This window comes from Cupressus sempervirens, chromosome 3 (assembly GCF_028749045.1).
Source record: "Cupressus sempervirens isolate cs-2001-9-10 chromosome 3, ASM2874904v1, whole genome shotgun sequence".
Lineage (NCBI taxonomy): Eukaryota > Viridiplantae > Streptophyta > Pinopsida > Cupressales > Cupressaceae > Cupressus > Cupressus sempervirens.
In genome coordinates this window covers 204083662-204103771 of record NC_143120.1, presented here as the reverse complement: position 1 = coordinate 204103771, position 20110 = coordinate 204083662, and the positions used below count along the sequence as shown (strand labels likewise).

The window sequence follows — 20110 nt, the reverse complement described above, 5'->3', positions numbered from 1 at the left end:
ATGGATGGAGGAGAGGAGCAATTTAAAGAGAAGGTGTAGGGGGCATATCTAGAGAGAGAGGAAAGGGATCCCATTATGTTTTAGAGAGAGAGAGAGAGAGAGAGAGAGAGAGAGAGAGAGATTGACTCATATTATGTTTTTAATAGAGAGGGGGATAGAGGGAAAGATGATTAGGGGGCATATCTAGAGAGAGAGAGGTAAGGGATCTTATTATATTTTTAATAGAAAGAGAACTTAGAGATTGGCATAGAGAGAGGATGATTAGGGGGTATATATAAGGAGAGGTAATGGATAGTAGAGGGAGGAAGATATTGTGTGTGTGTGAGTGTGTGTGTGTGTGTGTGAGAGAGAGAGAGAGACGAGGGAGGATTGGAAGGGAGAGCGAGTGATTAAGGGGAATATCTAGAGAGAGTAGAAATGTGTGCGTGTGCGCGCGCGCGCGTGTGAGAGAGAGAGAGAGAGAGAGAGAGAGAGAGAGAGAGAGAGAGAGATCCAAAATTAACCATAATTCTAACCATAACCATAACCTAAATCTTAAGTCTAACTCTAGCCCTATCCATAATCTCATCCTTGACTCTAATTGTAAGCTTTATCCTAACATTAACCATACACATTATATCTTAAGACAAACCCAAAGAAACTATAATCTAAATACTAACCATGATCCTAATACCCAATCATAATTATACCTCTAACCTTGATAAACTTTAATTAAGATTATAAACACAATATTACTAATTGCCACTTTATTAATAATAATATAATAATCCATATGATAATTAATATTAAATATATTGATATTATTATTGAATATATATTGAATATATTAATATATCAAATATAATAATATAAAAATCCATATAATAGAGATGACTCATATTAATATAATATAAGTAAATATTTAGATTTAAAAAATTTAAAATTATTTTCCATGGTGCACGACGACTGCTACTAGCTTATATATATATATATATATATATATATATATATATATATATATATATATATATATATATGGTGAGAGTGATCCTTCTCGAGGTGCCTATTGTCTTTAAATCTTATGAATTTTTTTTTGTGTGGACTAGGATTTAAATAAAATAGGTACACTAAGAAAGATGACTCTCGATATATATATATATATATATATATATATATATATATATATATATATATATATATGCTAGTATAACGACTAATGAAATAACATTCCTTAAAAAGAATATGATATAGAATTTGATTCTTTCACCATTTTTGAGAAGGAATAAAGGTTAAAAGACTTTCATACACTTCATCTATGGCGATTCTTTATGTCAAGTAGGTAATGTCTTTTCATAATTGAAAGAGCTTGTCTACCTTTTCATAATTGAAAGAGCTTGTATGCCTTTTCATAACTTAAAGAGTTGCTTTGACTTTTTGTACTATTATCAACACTCCAAAATCAATTTAGAAGTACTATTTATTATTGTAATTACATGTACAAAACTATCATAACAATTTGAAATGTTTAAATTCATTTCAAAACTTTTAAAAAATTTGAATAAACATTTTGAAAATGATATTTCTTAATGTCTTTTATATAAAAAGTTTTAGATGTTAATAATAAATATAAATATAATATATCTATAATTTAGTAATAAAATAAAATAGTTTTAAGAAATGTAATAGGGGAGATGAAGAGCTTTTCGTCTTTTCCGCATTATGTTCACTTTCAATAAGCACTCACTCAAAATGTCAAAACAAAGTCAAATTAATTTTTTTCCAGAAACTATGTAGATTATGAAGATCAAATGTTGAAATTTTCAAAAAAAATTCATGATATTTTTGTTCTTTTGAAAATTGATCAACTGTTCAATTTGTAGGAGGATAGCTGGGTGCCAAACAATTATTCTTTTTGTACAAACAGACTAATCAGCAACCAAAATAATTTAAAATGATCAACTATTAATACATGTATGATTTTTTGAAAATTTTAATAAATGATAAATTGAAAAGATCGTGAACGGCTACCAATTCGTCTCCTTAGATTGAAAAACTCAAACCAAAGAAATTGTGAACAATTAATACTCGAAGCGAGGCGCCGATAAAAGATGTAAAGTGCAGAAGTAGGCACTTTTCATTTCTACAGTTTTAACAACCTCCACCGACTAGTTTGATTTAATTGTTAGCAAATCGAAAATAGTTAAAAAAGATATAGAAGGTTCTTGGAGAAATCAGCAGTCTTGAGTTACAGAATGAGAGAGATCAGAGTCTTCCTCTGCTTAAGAAGTCAGATTCAGAAGAATTGGAAATCAGTGTTCAATTATAGTTGAATGGATAACAATGCAGATTAATTCAATGCCATCCATTTACCATCTCAGTCTGAAACCGAGAGTACTCTGTACTGAGTGGGGTAAACGAATGCATTCTCACATCAATGGCACAGGGTTTACAATTATCAATATGTATGCCAAGTGTGGAAGCTTAGTGGACGCTCGCAATGCTTTGGAGGACAGGAGTGACACAAACGTCTTTTCATGGAATATGCGGATTGGACTTTACAGAAGGCAAGGGCTTCGTCAAGAGGCATTGGCATTGTTTCAGCAAATGCAACTAACAGAGGCTCAACCAGATCAATTCACTTTCTCGACTATTCTTCCCGCCTGCGCTGACACGAAATCCCTAAAAAATGGCAGGCAGATCCATGGAAAAATCATTAGATGTGGATTTCAATCTGACCTTACTGTGATGAATACCCTGATGAACATGTACGCAAAATGTCAGAGGATACCGAAGGCACGTCAATTGTTCGACAGAATGCCTAACGCAAATGTGATTTCATGGAATGCAATGATTACAGCATATGCACATAACGGTGCTCTTGATGAAGCTTTGAGGCTTTTCGATAAATTGCCTCAAAAAAACGTGGTCTCATGGACAACAATCATAACTGGGCATACAAAACACGGTTTTGTTGAAGAAGGGTTACACTTTTTTAAGCAAATGCAATTCGCAGGTGTAAAACCTAACCCAGCGACTTTTATAAGCATCCTCCCAGCCTGTGCCGAAAAAGGAGACTTGGAAAAGGGTATGGAAATCCATAAGACAATAGTTGAAAGTGGTCTTTTGTCAAATGTTTTAGTTTCCAATTCCCTTGTGGACATGTATGCTAAATGTCGAAGAGTGCAGAAGGCGCGCAAATTGTTTGAAGACATGCCTCGAGAGAATGTGGTCTCGTGGAATGCTATGATAGTGGGATATACTCGAAATGGGTTTTTTGATGAATCCTTGGAAATTTTTAAGCAGATGCAATTGGCAGGTGTCAAGCTAGATTCGTCAACCATCGTCAGCATCCTTCCAGCATGTGCCAAAATGGAAGCTTTAGAACTTGGTATGGATATCCATTCAAAAATAATAAAGAACGGATTGTTGTCTGATGTACTAGTTATGACTGCCCTGATAGACATGTATGCAAAATGCGGAAGCATACAAAATTCGCGTGAATTGTTAGAAAAGATGCCTCTACGGAATGTGGTCTCATGGACTGCAGTTATTACTGGATACATGCAAACAGGGTATGCTAAAGAGGCCTTGGAGATATTTAAGCAAATGCTGCTTGCTGGTGTAGAGCCAAACTCAGTAACATTTTCCGGCATCGTGTCAGCATGTGCCAAAATGGGAGCTTTAGAACAGGGTATGGAAATCCATCAAAAAATAATTGACACAGGATGTTTGTCAGGAGCGGTAGCCACAACTTCACTGATTGACATGTATGCGAAATGTGGATATATACAGAAAGCATGCGCACTATTTGAGAAAATGAAAAATGCAAACCTTGTCTCGTGGAATGCGATACTTACCGGATATGCACAGCAAGGAGATCTTGATGGGGTCTTAAGGATTTTTGAAGAAATGCCTCAACGAAATGTGGTCTCATGGAGTGCAGTCATTGCTGGATATGCACAACATGAACATGTTGAAAAAGCCTTGCAGTTCTTTAAGCAAATGCAATTGGCGGGTATAGCGCCAGACTCAGAAACCTTTGCCACTATTATGTCAGCATGTGCCAAAATGGGAGCTTTGGAGCAAGGCATGGAAATCCATGAAAAACTAGTAGAAAACAGATATATGTCAGATGTGGCCTCGAACGCACTGCTGGACATGTATGCAAAATGTGGTAGCATACAGAAAGCGAGGAAAGTGTTTGATAAACTACTACCTCAACAAAATGTGGTCTCATGGAATACGATTATTGTAGGATATAAACAAAATGGACTCGTTGATAAAGCCTTAGATATTTTTAAGCAAATGCGGTTGATAGGCATAGATCCAGACTCGTTAACTTTTGCGAGCATCCTCCCAGCTTGTGCCAAACTTGGAGCTTTAGAACAGGGAATGGAAATCCATCAAAGGATAATCAAAAGTGGATCTTTGTCAGATGCAGTTGTGAACGCTCTAATAGATATGTATGGCAAATGCGGAAGCATACAGAGGAGTCGTGTATTGTTTGACAAAATTGATCATTCTGATGTAATATCATGGAATGCAATGATTGCAGGATACGCAATGCATGGCTACAGCGAGGATGCTCTTGAACTCTTTGAATTAATGAAGCATTCTGGAGCTGAGCTCGATCATATAACCTTTGTTTCTGTTCTATTTGCATGTAGCCATGCAGGCCTAGTCGATGATGGATGTAAATACTTCAATCGCATTACCGAGTCTAATATAACCCCCAAGACAGACCACTATGCAGGCATGGTTGATCTTCTTAGCCGTGCTGGCTATCTTGAGCAATCTCTAAATTTTATCATCAAGTTGCCAATAAAACCTGATACAGTTGTATGGACGTGTTTACTTGGTGCTTGTAGATCACATAAGAATATTAGGCTTGGAGAATTTGTGGCAAAACTCCTTTTCGAGTTTAAATCTGAAAGTGCTGCATCTTACGTTCTTCTGTCAAATCTTTATGCAGAAGTGGGCAGGTGGAGTGAACTTCAAAAGTTAAGGAGAGTGATGAAAGATACAGGAATCATAAAGACACCTGGATGTAGCTGGATCGAAGTCCATAAAATAGTACATGTTTTTTTTGTAGGAGACAGATTACACCCACAAACACAGGAGATCTATGAAGAGTTAGAAAAACTATCTGGAAAGATGAAGGCAGCCGGGTATATTCCAGATACAAAACCTGTATTAAATGATGTGGAGAGTGAAGAGAAGGAACTACTACTATGCCACCATAGTGAGAAGTTGGCTATTGCGTTTGGGTTGTTAAACACATCCCCTGGAACAACTATTACAGTTGTCAAGAATCTTCGAGTATGTCGTGACTGCCACACTGCAACTAAGTTTATTTCGAGGATTGTTGAAAGGAAAATTGTTGTAAGAGATGCAAATCGTTTCCATCATTTTGAACATGGGCAATGTTCATGTGGAGACTACTGGTGATTCTGAGTGAATCTAGTTAGTAACAGAGGCTTTCATTAGGTAAGTTCTGGAATAGCAAGAAGGAATGGGGCTTCTATTTTTAGTTTCTGGAAAATTGTCATTTCTAGAGTGAAGGATGATCATGGTCTTCAAGAAGAAGAAACAGAATCAGAAGCTTCAATCTCTCAAATTGTTTTGTAAAAGTCAGTGAGGTGCTGAGGAGATGCAAACGATGTCAGACAATTTGAATGATTTCTGGTTTAACTCTCTTTCTGAAGAAAACACGATACAGAAAAAGATAGTTTACAAGAATGAAGAGGACTCGAGCGAAGTTACAGAAGTGGTCAATTTCTAAACCATGAAGATCTTCAATTTTGAAGTTTGGAAATCTGAGCAGCTCAAAAAACTGATTTCCATGAAAAGGAATCAAAGAAGAATTATTACTGCCAGTTGAGGAAGAGCCATTAAAGCTAGACGCTTCTCAACAACTCAAATGTGTGACCCTAAAAAATTCTACCTCTTGTTCTGTAGGTTTCATCTTTTAAAGAAACCTATATAAATGCTCACGTAGTTCCTGAAATTTACATCCTTGGAAGAAATAATATGCTGAAAGAGCTTGAATCGGAGGAATTACTTGAAATTTACATTGAAATGAATTAAATTATATTGACCATCTCCCTTCCTATATTCAGTTGTTGGTCAGTGATTTGATTTTGCATAATTACATGCTAGATTGATATGGTGTTTATATGTGTAATGAAAATGCCGGGTTGACCATCATGACACCTTTGGCTAATGTATTCAAGAAGACTGAAGACCCTACTTTAGCACTTTTGGACCTACTTTCCAAGCTTCAAGAGGCTGGTGTTGGCTTGTACGCCTCTAGTACTTTCTTATAAATACTTTATTATTCCGGAGGGTAAATTTTTAGTTGAGGCTGCTACATGGAATACATATATGTATTCTGCTCCCCTCTATGTGCTGTTCTTACACTTTGCAATGATAGATTTATTCCAGCTACTAGTGTCCATATTGTTTGATTCATGTAGGTCTTCTTTCTAATATACACATTTGTATCTCAGATGTCGAATTAAGGAAAAACATGTGTATGAGGTCTCCTGATACATACATTTCCATATTGCAGCATGTTTTTAACTTCCATCTTTGCATGAAGAATAATAGAATATTCATAGAGAGATTTATCTAAGGGACTTAGAGAAAATACAATTAAATTAAGCGTTCTATAGATGTCTTTCACATGTTAAAATATAAAATCTTTTTAACTTCAATTTGTATAGGTAGTACAAAAAGCTATTATTGGCGAAAGAAATTCACTGAATAGCATTGTTCTCTTCTCAAGTACTTTCACTTTCATCTGAGCTGCTATTTGAATGGCGCATTCTATTACCTACACTCAACGAATTCTGAACTGAAGATTGCTCTTTTAAGTTGCCATATGCCCTGCCAAGTCGCCATATGCCCTGCCATACACCATTTTTTCAAGAAAAACCTCCACCTCTCTCATAGTTGGTCTATTTGCTGGATTTTCTCTCGTGCATTGCAGTCCTACTCAAATAAAACTAACCAAGGAACTCGTTTGCTCAGAGGATTCCAATTCTTCACCAGTGTTTTCAAGTGGAGCAGTACTACTCGACTCACCCGCTGTTCGTTGATCAACCAACAGCTCTGTGTCCACAACTCCCTCAATTGCCTCTGGGAATGCTCTTCTCACCCATCTTGGCAAAGTTTTGTCCCCAGAGAAGATATTGTCACTGGGCCTCTTTTTAGTCACCATTTCAAGGATGAGCATCCCAAAGCTGTAAACATCTCCCTTGCTACTCACTTCTCCACCCATTCTATATTCTTGCAAAAGTAAAATGTGATTTCATTGTTGAGAAGAAAACATTAAAGTGGGCAAGAAAACCATAGAAACACTTAAATTTGTCAAAAAAATGTTGGGCTTGGTTTCTTACTGTTCCCTTCAGTCTAGATGCGGTGCTACTTGCAGAAACAGAGGATGTCACTAGACGAGAAATCCCAAAATCAGCCACATGGGCTGTCATGCTTTCATTGAACAACACATTTGAGGGCTTCAAGTCGCAGTGAACTACTGGAGGGGAACAATCGTGGTGTAAATATGTCATCCCTTGTGTGACATCAAGTGCTATGTTCATTCTCATCTTCAAACTCAAGTTAAATTCTGTTTCATCCACGTGGAGGTGTTGTTCTAGGCTCCCCTGTGACATAATTTCCAATACCAAAGCCCTGAAATCTCCAGCAGAAGAAGAGGACAAGATTTTTACAAGATTGCGGTGCCTGATTTCAGTATTGTGCATTCTCTCACAACATGCTTGTATGAATTTTGAGGGTCTTCGTCGAATAACTTAATAGCCACCAACTTATTATCAGACACAAGCCCTTTGTAAACTGACCTGAAGCTACCATTGCCTACTAAATTAGCAGCACTAAATCCCTGGGTTGCTGTGTGAAGTTCCAGGCTAGAAATTTGCATGAAACCTTCCAAACAAACGATCTGTCATTGGTGCCTTTTTAATTCCTGTTGTAGATGTAAAATGCCCCCAAAATGCAACACAGTGCCAATTGAAGCACCCAAGACAATGCTTACGTTCAATGCATCATGTTTTTTGTCAAAGCTCGTGCACTTTGGTAAATTCAACCAACCTGCGTCTGCACACAATCCTGGATTTGCAAAAAATGATATTGCACTTAGGTTTCTGAAAGCCCCTTCACTTGGGAATGATCGATTCAAGCAATTGTATGAGAAATTTAAATGGCGGAGCATGGTGAAATTTGCAATAGAACGTGGCACTGGCCCAAACACCTCATTGAAAGACAAGTCAATGCTTTTGAGGCCCTTAAGCTGCCCTATTGATTTTGGCACCATTCCCTCCAATTTTTTGTTGGCAATTTATTGGCTGAGATATCTATGGGTTGAACATGTTGCATTCCTCCCAGTGAAGGCAATCTTCCTGTCAATGAATTGCAAGAAAAATTGAGATAAAATGCCAACGAATGGAGGCTAGAGATTTCTGTAGGGATATTTCCTGTGAGTTTGTTGTATGAGAGGTCGATCATCTCCAGGCAGAACAATTGCCCAATGGTGTTTGGCATCCTTCCTATTATGACTCAAGTCAAGTTTTCTTAGCTGTTGCAGAGCAAATTTGAAGGAATGTTTCCAGAAATATGATTTAGATTAATTAATAGATATTCCAGGTTCACCAGCATTTTGAACTCTGATGGAATGGTGCCCCGCAAGTTGTTGAAGCTCAAGTCCAACAATTGTAAATTCTTCAGACGACCTAATGCTCCTGGTACCTGCCCAATTAACCTGTTATTATTGAGAGCCAACATGGTCAGATCAGCAAGGTTACCAGTCTCTTCTGGTATGTTGCCAGCGATGTTGTTGTTGTGCAAGAACAGCTTCGATAGCCTGGGAGAGAGTTTTCCTATGCCCTTTGCCAAAGTGCCACTGAAATTGTTCTCCCCTAGTCTTAGGTCTTCAAGAAAGCAGCAGTTAGAAAGTATATCTAATACACCAGTTGTGGCACAATGCCCATTTGACAGGCTGTTACCTCCAAGGAATAGTGTCTGCAGAGCTCTTAGCATTCCCAGTTCTCGAGGAACCGCACCAATTAGCTGATTGTTTGAGAGAGAAAGGGATGAAAGCTGAGAACAATTTCCTAGATTTGGGATACCCCCACGAAACTGATTACCTCCCGCATTAATATATTGTAAGTTGGGTAATTTCATCCCGATATCTACAGGAATGGAGTCCACAAACCTATTTGCAATTGTGTAAAGTTCAACAGAAGAGAAAAAATAATTCCCTCGAAGCTGTTTCTACCAAGAGAAAGTGTTTGTAGACGAGTAAGCATCGCCAATTCTTGAGGCATTGATCCGTTCAACTTGTTATAATTTAATGAAATAAAATTGAGAGCGGAACAATTTCCTAGAGATTTTGGGATGGCGCCACTTAACTAATTGTGCAACAATTTCATTGCTTGCACTTCGGGTAGATTATAGCCTATGGCCTCTGGAATTGTACCCTCAAACTTGTTGTCCACTAGCGTGAAGAGCCACAATTCAGTATAGTTCATTAGAAAATGAATTGATCCTCCAAGGCTATTTTTTGTAAACTGCAGTTCCTGGAGTCGGGTAAGTGAACTCAACTCTGGTGGGACGGTGCCATATAAGGAATTGCCAGACAAATGCAGCCCCTCTAGATATGAACAGTTTGCCAGGGCCATGGGAATGGTACCTGTAAGACTATTGCTAGAGAAGTCAATCTGCCTTAATCTCCACAATTGAGATGCTACCATTGAGCTTGTTGGAATCCAGATACATATATTGTAATCTGGCAAATGCTGTGAATATCTCTGACGTTTAATAGGTCCTTCAAGCCCATTCGAAGAGACATACAGGACATGCAATTTTGTACAGTTGCTGACTGATGGATTTGGGGATTGTGCCTGATATAAGATTATGTCAAGATCGAGTCTTTGCCACTCAATTTATTGAAAGAGATGTTGAGTTTGCTCAAGCTATTCAAGGAAGTACTCAGCTCCGGTAAATTGCTTCCGCTCAGCAGATTATTGCCTGATCGGAGTTGGAAAAGACTTGTGCAGGCAACACAGACTGACTGGAATTTGACCTTGCAAGCTGTTTCCATATAGCTTGATGAACTGCAGCCTTACTAATTTACCAAGCTCAAGGGGAATGCGGGCAGAGAAATAATTATGAGAGAGATCGAACGCTGTGAGGCAGGAGAGGTTGGCTATGTGAGGGGGTATGGTACCGACCAATCCTCTGTATTTGACAACAAGACTGACGGTTGCAAGTTATTCCAGTCCAGTTGCAAACATTATTTCCATCCACCCAGTTGAAGAAAGAAAGTTGGATCCATTTTTATTGACTTTTTAAATTCAAGCAAAGCTTGTGCATCAATATGATAATGGTACTGCAATTCATTCGAGGAAAACGGAACACAGATATAGGTATTGAAGATGAGTGAAAAAATGGACTGACCGTTAGGATTGAGTATGGACTCATTCAAATTATTCATTGCTGAAATAGGGATTAATTCACCTGGTATTAATGCTGTTGTAAACATGTTCTTGTTAAAAGCATATAGGTAGCAGATCCATTGATTCTCTTAACGAAGGTTTCCTGTCAGAATTTTTCGAATTTCCATGTACAGACATAAGTCAAGGCAACAGAGGCGGTGTAGGCTACACATTGTGGACAGATTTTTGGCACTTTCCCAGTATAGTTTAAACTATTATCACAGACTGATTATTATATTTACAATTTTAATTTAGTTGTCAGTTGTAAATTTTAAACCTGGGTAAAGTCACTGGTTAGAATTTTATTTAAATGGTCATTTAGGAGATTTAAAGTTTGCGCTTGTATAATAAAATTCATTTTAAATATTATTTTTAGATTAAAATTATGGGCCTTAATATTCACATCTAGATCAAATGTATGTTTGATTTCTAAGAGAAACGAGAGCACCCTAGAAAGTCATATGACATCAGTACTTGAATAGCTTCTAATAAACAAATACAAGTGCATACTACTATGTCATAAAAGTGGAAACAAACATAGTTGATTTCTCACAATTTAAACCTTAAAAGAAAGTGATTGCAATTTACCAATTAGAGAACACAAATATATGTGGGGAAAACCTTTCCAGATAAAAACCGCACCCTCCAAACCATCAAGCTAATGTATTATTCAACAACAAGTGAATACATTTTTAGCCTTCACATGGAGATTTATATCTTGCTCCATTATAGAGAAAATCCAACAACGTAACCCTGTGCAAATAACTTCTCATCCCTCTCTTTTAATTTTGTACAACGATGCCTTGTACTTTAGAGATTTTGTACAAGAGGAAATTGTTTTTAAAGTGTCTACATTCAATGCATCTACAAATTATTTTAGAAGCTTCCTTATGCACAACCCTTGCATAAGAACAAAACACAAGAGAATAAATCACCAAAAAATGGAAGCTTTATGTTTTTCTACTCCAAGTTTTTCCTTGTGGAAGAATCCAACTTCATTTAACAACTTTCCAAGAAAGCACAAATAAAACAATAGATCATGGTAAGACTGAGTCACCTTATCCCAACAATCTCCCACTTGAAAAAGACCTTACACGATTCAAACTGATGAAACTATTTCATGATAACCATTCATGAAACCACATAAATCTTGACACATGCTCTCGTGCTCCAACTAGAAACTTGTCCAACCAACACAAGCATAAGATCCCAGTGATAGCAAAGGTTGCACAATAATGCCACCACTCCACTATTCTCATGAGCTACACAGAAGCATAAAAAACATCTTCTTAGTCCAACACGATTTTGAAGTCATCCTCTAGGAAAAAAAGATAAAACAACAACCAGAACAAAAATCAAACTGATTGGTCCAATCCAACTGATAAACCCATGAGATTGAAATTAACATCCATAGTAAATGCTAACCTATCCAATCACCCCTACCTCAAAGGTATCCAACACCAGAAAACTCATGCCAATAGGTGAGAGGCACTAGTAGTGGAGCGGGGTCCAATAATGGTTATAGCAAATGTGAATATTAATACTATTAAAAACAAATAAATATTAAATCTTGATCACATAGATTTTATTTATTGATAAAAATATTACCAGATATGTGATGGATGGAACCAATAATAGTACACGCGAGAACTTGTAATCTTTAATTTGAAAATAAAAAATATACATATATTATCAAATGTTATGCAATACATTTTGCTTTGATTAATATAAATAAGTTGACTACAATAAGTTCTTTAGTTTTAAAATAATGAATCTATCATAACTAAATAGGTGTCTCATAAAATTATATAGATCTCTTGCATCTCACAATTACAAATAAATATATAGATTCATGATCCAATATGTCACAATTTAAGATTTGATTTTGACTGGCAAATATTACAACTTTCACTAATTAAGCAATGCTTATTTCCTAAATACCATCACTGAATGTACAATAATAGGACAGTTTATAAATCTATACATATATTCTTCTTTTAATATTACACACAAGTGTACAACAACTGGGTACTTCACAACTATAAACAAATTTAAAAAAAAAAAAATATTACCCACTACTGTACAACTACTGGGTACTTTACAACTGTAAAAAAATATTTTTATTCCAAATAATGCTAAGTGGTGTACAACTACTAGAATATGCTACGATCAAATCTAGTCTAAATCTAATTTGAAGTCTTCACTCCAACTTCCCCCTCCTAGTCGATGCAACATTTATTGGCTTATTTGACCTTTCACCTACAGATGCAGAAAACTTATAAGGCTCACCACAAAAATAACACAAAGAAAAACCAATGTTTAATTAACAGGAGAACTATCAAAATTTCAAACACTTAATTTATGAGAGCAAATTACATCATACTAAAACAATCAAATCATGCAACAAAATTCAATCCGTGGCAAGAAAAACCATCCAATCAAATTTAGGAAAATCAAAAGCTCAATCCATGGCAACAAAAACCATCCAATCAAATTTGGATATTAAAAAAGAGTAACCAATTGAAATTTAATCTAATCATGGTTAAAGAAGAGTTAACACAATCTATAAACTGGATGGACAATAGTCTCTTTTCTTTCACTGTAGACGTTTTCTCTGCTTCAGCTTGTATTTGGGATCAACAATATTTGTAACTGCTCTCATCAACCAAAGCATATTCAGAAGCATAATTTTCAACCAGGCTAAGCATATTCAAGTGCATAAACTTTTATTCATTTTCATTTATATTTTCTTTGCATAGATCTTTCCATTTTTTTTAAAAATTGAAAGATATGCTCAGAGAGAACATACAGTTCAATAGGTTTGTACACATACATTCAAACTAGAGCCCCAGACATTTTTTTAGGCTTGTAACAGTAGTATTAATTTGTTTGAGTTCAGACATCACTGCACATAGTTAGAGATTTATGTATATATCTCATTACTTGAAATCACTCAATGATATCATATTCCTTATTGCTAAAATTGGCTAGTGTTGTTATTCGATTACATTCTGTGATTGTGTGTGACTGTATGAGTATTTGTATTAGATAACAATCTATAACCTATATTCAAGATAGTATAATATGAAGAAAACAAAATCTTACAAATAATTCGTGAGATAAAAATTTAACAACTTTTTACATTTAATTATGTATCTTCTACATTCATTAAGGAGTTGTCTTATACAACACTATACGTACAAAAAAATTTATATAGTCAGCAAGAATTGGTTAAACCATATATCATAGAATCCACAGCAATTAGTAGAATCTCACTCACTACTAGTACCATCTACTTCACAATCTAATCTCAGACTAAGAAAAAGTTGAGAAATATATTTTAAATAAAAGATATGCTCAAAGACAACATACAGGTCAATAGGTTTGTACAAATACGTTCAAATTAGAGCCCCAAACATTTTTTTAGGATTTTCATAGAACCCCCATCACCCATTCAAGTCTTTTTATTGCATATTACCAGGACTTGTTTGAAAAGAAATGATGTCTATATATCTCTGAGTTGTGAAACAAAATAGTCAGCAACAACAAAAAAATGTTGACCAAAGCGTTTGCATTATTTTTTGATTTATTTGTCATTGTATCGTTAAATATGTATACAAAAGGAAGTGCAATCATTTAGTAGGTAGAATTTGGTGACAAGCATTAGAAGAAAACATACTATTTTTTTAAAATTATTTCTCAACTTTAAGTAATCTTTGTTAAGATTGATTGCAATCTTATATTAAAAGAAAAAATGACAGTAATTTTCTAATAAATTTCACACAGACTACATATATTTCACCATGAAATCTTCTAAGAGGAATCGAGTTCAAAGAACAAGGCCTCTACTTATGCACAAAAGAGGGGTTATGCTTCACTGCAATCTAGAAAATGAAAGCAATACTAGAGATCAAATTAACATACCAAATCAACCTGAAATACCAACTCCAGATCCAATAGACATATCAGATGTGCAAGGTAGAGTTTCTAGCACACAAATGACTTCTACTACACCTAAGAATGCACCAATAAGAAAATAGTGGTCAAATTCAGACTTGGATAGTGCAATCAAAGACGTTGAAGATAATCTGTATTCCATCCGAGCTGCTGCCAAGAAATGGGGTATTCCTTTTACAACCTTGTCAAATTGGTTGCAAGGTATCACAACTAGAACAAAGAGAGGTCCACCCACTATATTATCAAGTGAAGAAGAAATGGAGATAGTGTAATGGTGTCAAGATATGGCAGAGATGGGATATGGTCTTGAAATAACACAATTGAAAGCACATGTTGCTCACATTTGTGAGACCAAGCCAAACCCTTTCAGAAATGGTTTTCTAGGCAAGTCATGGTGGAGAGGGTTCAAAAGAAGACATCCCGAGTTGGCAGTGAGAACAACAAAAGGTATAGATAAAGATAGAGCTACCATGCTTAGACCATCCATAACAGTAGCTTTTTATGACAACTTGGCAAAAGTTTACAAAAATAAACAATATGGCCCACACCAAATTTGGAACTGTGATGAAATAGGTGTTCAAGCTGGGAGAAATTATGGAATGAAGGTGATAGCCAAAAAGGGCTCAAGGAGTGTGCCATATGTACTGTCAAAAAGTAGAGAATGGATCACCATATTATGTTGTGTTAATGCTGTAGGATAGAGCATTCCAGGATTCTACCTCTTTAAAGGTCAAAGGCAAATAAAAAGTTATATTGCAGGTTGTGAACCAAGGGCTTGTATGGCAGCCCAACCACATGCATGGATGACCAAGGAACTATTTCTCAACTGGTTGCATCACTTTACCAGATCTGTGCCTGGTGGAGTCTCACCTAGCAATATACATTTACTCATATTCGATGGTCATGGGAGCCATGTGGCACTTTCCACAATACAAGAGGCAAGAGTTCTAGGAATTGATCTCCTTACATTACCAAGCCACACAAGCCACAAGCTCCAACCTTTAGATGTAAGTGTGTTTTCTCCTTTTAAGAACTACTTCAAGAGAGAGAGATCAGAATGGATGGCAAAGCATCATGGATTAGAAATAAATAAGTTTGAATTAGCTACCTTATGCAGCAAAGCATTCAAAAAGACCCTCACTCCAGAAAATATAAAGGCAGGATTTAAGAGGACTGGTATCTGGCCATTAGACCCAACATCAATTATAAATGACATGAATCCTAGTAGAGCATTTTCGAATGCTATTGAAGAGGAAGATGAAGCAATTGCTCTTGAAAGTATTCTACGATTTGCAGGAGTTAGTGAGTCTGATATTCAAGAAAGAGTAGAACGAATTCAAAGAGAAAATGATGCAATTGAAATGAAACTACAACATGATAATGCCACTATTGAACAGGGACAACATGATTCTACCACTGCTAAACAAGGTCAACATGACTCGATACAGACTGTGCAAGATACATCAGATTTAAGTATTCCAACTGAAGTGAGTATTCCTAATTACATCATGGAAGGTGCTAGAAACCTTTCTGTGAACTTGGAATTTAATAATGAGGATATAGGATTGTCATTGCAATCCCCTCCTCCGTCTCTTCCAAACACATTGGTTCATTACTATGCAACAACACAGTTTGGTGTAGAAAATGAAGAAAATCAATCAACAGAGAATGATGGCAATGTCGACATAGTTGATGAAAACATTACAAATATAGATAACAACTAGCTAGAAGGTAACCATATGCCATTACTATCATCTTTCTTGAAGTTACCAAATGCAAGCGTCAATGAAAAATACTCTCATGAGAGTGGTGGCACGATTAGGCTCAGTCGACAGTCTCAAATACTCACAGAAGATGAGTTCATACAAATTTACATGGAACAAGAAGCCAGAAAGAAAGAAATTGAAGAATTGAAGGCCAAAAAAAAGGAACAAGCAGAGGAGAGAAAAGCTAGCAGAGCTATCCAGAGAGAGCTGAAAGAACAAAAGAAGCTAGAGAATGCAATGAAGAAGCAAAAGAAGGAACAACTTCAAATGATACGGAGGAAAGAGAGAGAGCAAAAAAAGGAACAAGTGAAAAAAATGAGAGAAATTGAAAAAGTTAAAAAGGAGTTGGTAAGGCATAGGCATTTAAGAAATCCCTCAAATCATCTTATAGAAAATTCAGTTCTCAGGGATATAATGAACATTTACACTCCTGCTTATTCATTTGTTGCCAATTGTTCAAACAATAATCAAAATTCTACAAGCCAAGTACATCTTCCTATAACACCTCTCATGGAGCAAGGAAAAGGAGGATCTACAACCATAGCTAATGGAGGATCAAGTTCTAATATTACATCCATACCTACAGATGTTGTAGGTGTACATAAATGCTAATATGAATGCATCACTAATATTGGCTGAGAGGTATATGTTCCTTGAGATAGTTTTATTTTATTTGGGGTTTTTGGTAGGTACACCAGTCATTGGACCATATTTTTTCAAGTAAAATCTCCTTGAAATTGATTTATTTTATTCTATTTTTGCAGGTATATGATTCATCAGACCATATTTTTTGAAGTAGAAGTTTCATATTTTGTGGTTGGATGTTACGTACATGAACAATCAAACCATATACAGGTGCTCCTTGAACTAGATATGCCATATGTTATGAAGTATTTTGGCTAACTTCATATATTGAAGTAACTTGAGATTGGATTATGTTGAATTTGGATATACCATGTGCTATGAAGTATTTTGGTTAAATTCAAACACTGATGTAAATTAAGACCAGATTATAAACTGTGATGTAATGTTTCAAATTTTTGGATGGAATATAGGCAAATGAGTGATCACGCCATATACAGGCTCCTTGTAACTGGATATACCAATACCATTCACTATGAAGTATTTTGGTTAACTTCATGCATAGATTGTAATCGAGACCATATTATAACTTATGAAGTTAAAATTTTGATTTTTGGAAGGAAGATAGGAAAATGATTGATCGTGCCATATATAGCCTCCTTGAAAGTGGGCATATTTACATAAATTCACATTGTATTTATACATGCATATTTACATACTCATCCATATGTTTGGGCATATTTGATTTTAAAAACTTCATGTGACTATTTCTTGTCAGCTAAATTTTTTATAAATACACTACCTAGTCTAGAGTTGTGTTTTAGTATATATATAAATCCATGCAAATATCTGCAAGTACATGAATATATGTATGCTTCTTCGATATGTTAATGCATTAGTGATCTCCATTTAACTACAATAATTAAACTAATAAAACAATAAAAACTACAAGAATTAAACGAATAAAACAATAATCAAAATACGAACTCAAAATTGGGAAAAAATGGATCATTGCCTTAGTGAGGTCTAAATTAACCTCACCTGAAATCAATAGTGACTTCATCATACTTCTGAACAAGCATCACCATCTCAACAAGCCTCAGCATCAGCATCTGAACAAGCATCAACATCAGCATCTGAACAAGTAGTGAAGCTATAGTGCCATCAGTCCTATAGTCCACCTATATCCAACAATAAGAATATTAGAAGGTGCGGTTAATTGGAAGAAGACCCATCAATGTTATATATGAAACCTACAGATGTATTCAAATAAAGTTGTATCAACAGCAAGAAGTGACCTTCGAAGTTTAGAAGATGTATGGAAGAGCAATATGATGCAAGTGACATGAAGATGAAAAGACTATAAAATATGATTATTTAACTCTGTATACATTGCATCCACCTGCAAATTCAATAAATTCAACTTGATTCACATCATTATCAAGCTATATTTTGTACTCTAAAAACTAAAGGAATAAATACAGTCAAAAATGATATTGGGAAAAAGCAGCTGTTAATTCGTCACAAACTTTAGAGCATTTATGTTTTTAGGGGCAAAATGTTCCATATAATAATTCCTACTTGTCTTACATAATCCATTTTGCCGTTTTTGGTGACTGCTTGATTTCTATGATACTGACCCTAGACTTTGAATTCCTTAAAGGATGTCTATAATTGTGCTAACTTTGCTTGCACTTCTCACTTGGCTCATCTCAAACATAAATTCAAGTAAATATATAGGTTTTCTAACTCATTTCCATGTCATTCTCTCATAACATTGTTAGTTTGCATTCATGCAAAGCAGAGGAGCATCTTTAACACCCATTAAAACTTCGAGACCCATACAGTAGTATAGATGAGGAATATGATATCTACCCACAAAGTGGACCTTAACAACATTACCAATCCATTTCTACACATACGGATAAGTTCACACCGTTGGAAAATGAAATCAAATTCTTATCAAATGTACTGACATTTCAATGTATTAGTGCCTTTCATTTTTTTCAAAAATCTAACATATGTGTAACAATAGCTGAAACTCCAAAAGCTTGTTATTATAAATTAATAAAAGAACACATTACCTTTAATAAATCCATTTTGTAATAAAACCTTCACGAACCTTTGGCATCTGGTAAGAGTTAAAATTTTGCAAATAGCCAACTCAGTATACGAATGATATGTCACAAAATTAAACCAGAATGTTATGCCAAAACCAAATATGCACAAAAAGAGATGATGGAAGATAATTTTCCGTCGACGGAGATGTAACAAGTACAAGTGCAAGGTGCTTCAGAGCACAAATACTCCAAAAAATAGGGTATGGTATCAAAGATCAAAACCCTAATCACAGAAAAATAGAAGGTAAATTCATTAGAGGAAAATGAAATTATGTAACTATTTTGCTCAAGCCATCTTATTTCCTTTCCATCTATGGTGTGAACACACACCTTTGAAAATATGCACAGATCTAAGCTATTTTTCAGCAAAAGCTTATATTGAAAAACCCAGTACAAAATGCATCTGCTAAGAAAGTGGAGCTACGAAAGTCGACCCGTATTCAACTGACCCACAGGTCCTACTATTCATGCCAATATTGAAAAGGGGGTGCTAGGGCCTCCCCACAATTTTTCTAGTTACAGGGGACCCCCACAAATTATATAAGTAAAAGCCCTACCCTATAGTAATGACAACAACAATGCCTCATGAACACCCACTGCTGAATGCCCACCACAGCTCGAAAGGCGCTGCCCCTACTATTGTAAAGGGGACCTGGATAGAGGATAGCTTGGTCGAGGGCAACATTGCTAGAATGTCAGCTCCTACCCCAGAGAAGCTAACTGCCCATCCCATTGTTTGAGTGGGCAAGTAGGCCATTCGCCCTCATACTGCACTATTCGTGGGCTGAAAACATGTGCACATTTGGGGTAAAGTTGTTCACCATACAACATACTGCCATAGCTCAAAGCAGCTTGGTATAAAGCTGATGCCCACACGAAATAAACCCCATGCACAATCCACTACCGACATGAAATAAACCCCAAGCTGCATTTAGGGCACAATCGCAAATGCAAGGTTGGAAGCTTCGGGATGAATACGTGTATGCTACGCCCAGGTTTGATCAACGCGTGGACATGTTAGGGCATAAAAAATCTCGTAAGCAGCATTATAGTGTTTATTTTTTAGTCAAAATTTTAAATTAATAGGTGTTGGAAGAAGTAGTATAGGTATAACAGTGTCCATAATAAGGGCATCGATAAATTCTTTTGGGTTAATGGTGCCCAAATTTAAGGTAGGTTATAAACAATTTAGGTT

The 20110-nt window shown here is 35.8% G+C and overlaps 2 pseudogenes across 1 annotated transcript; one reads left to right on the top strand and one right to left on the bottom strand.

The window, feature by feature from the left end:
* Positions 1–2043: 2043 nt before the first annotated feature.
* On the top strand, positions 2044–6422 carry LOC149565528 (putative pentatricopeptide repeat-containing protein At3g23330 pseudogene; annotated as a pseudogene). The gene has a single exon (XR_016362050.1). The product of XR_016362050.1 is annotated as a putative pentatricopeptide repeat-containing protein At3g23330 pseudogene (transcript).
* Positions 6423–6761: 339 nt separating this feature from the next.
* Positions 6762–10096, bottom strand: LOC149565527 (uncharacterized; annotated as a pseudogene).
* Between the last annotated feature and the right edge of the window lie 10014 nt (positions 10097–20110).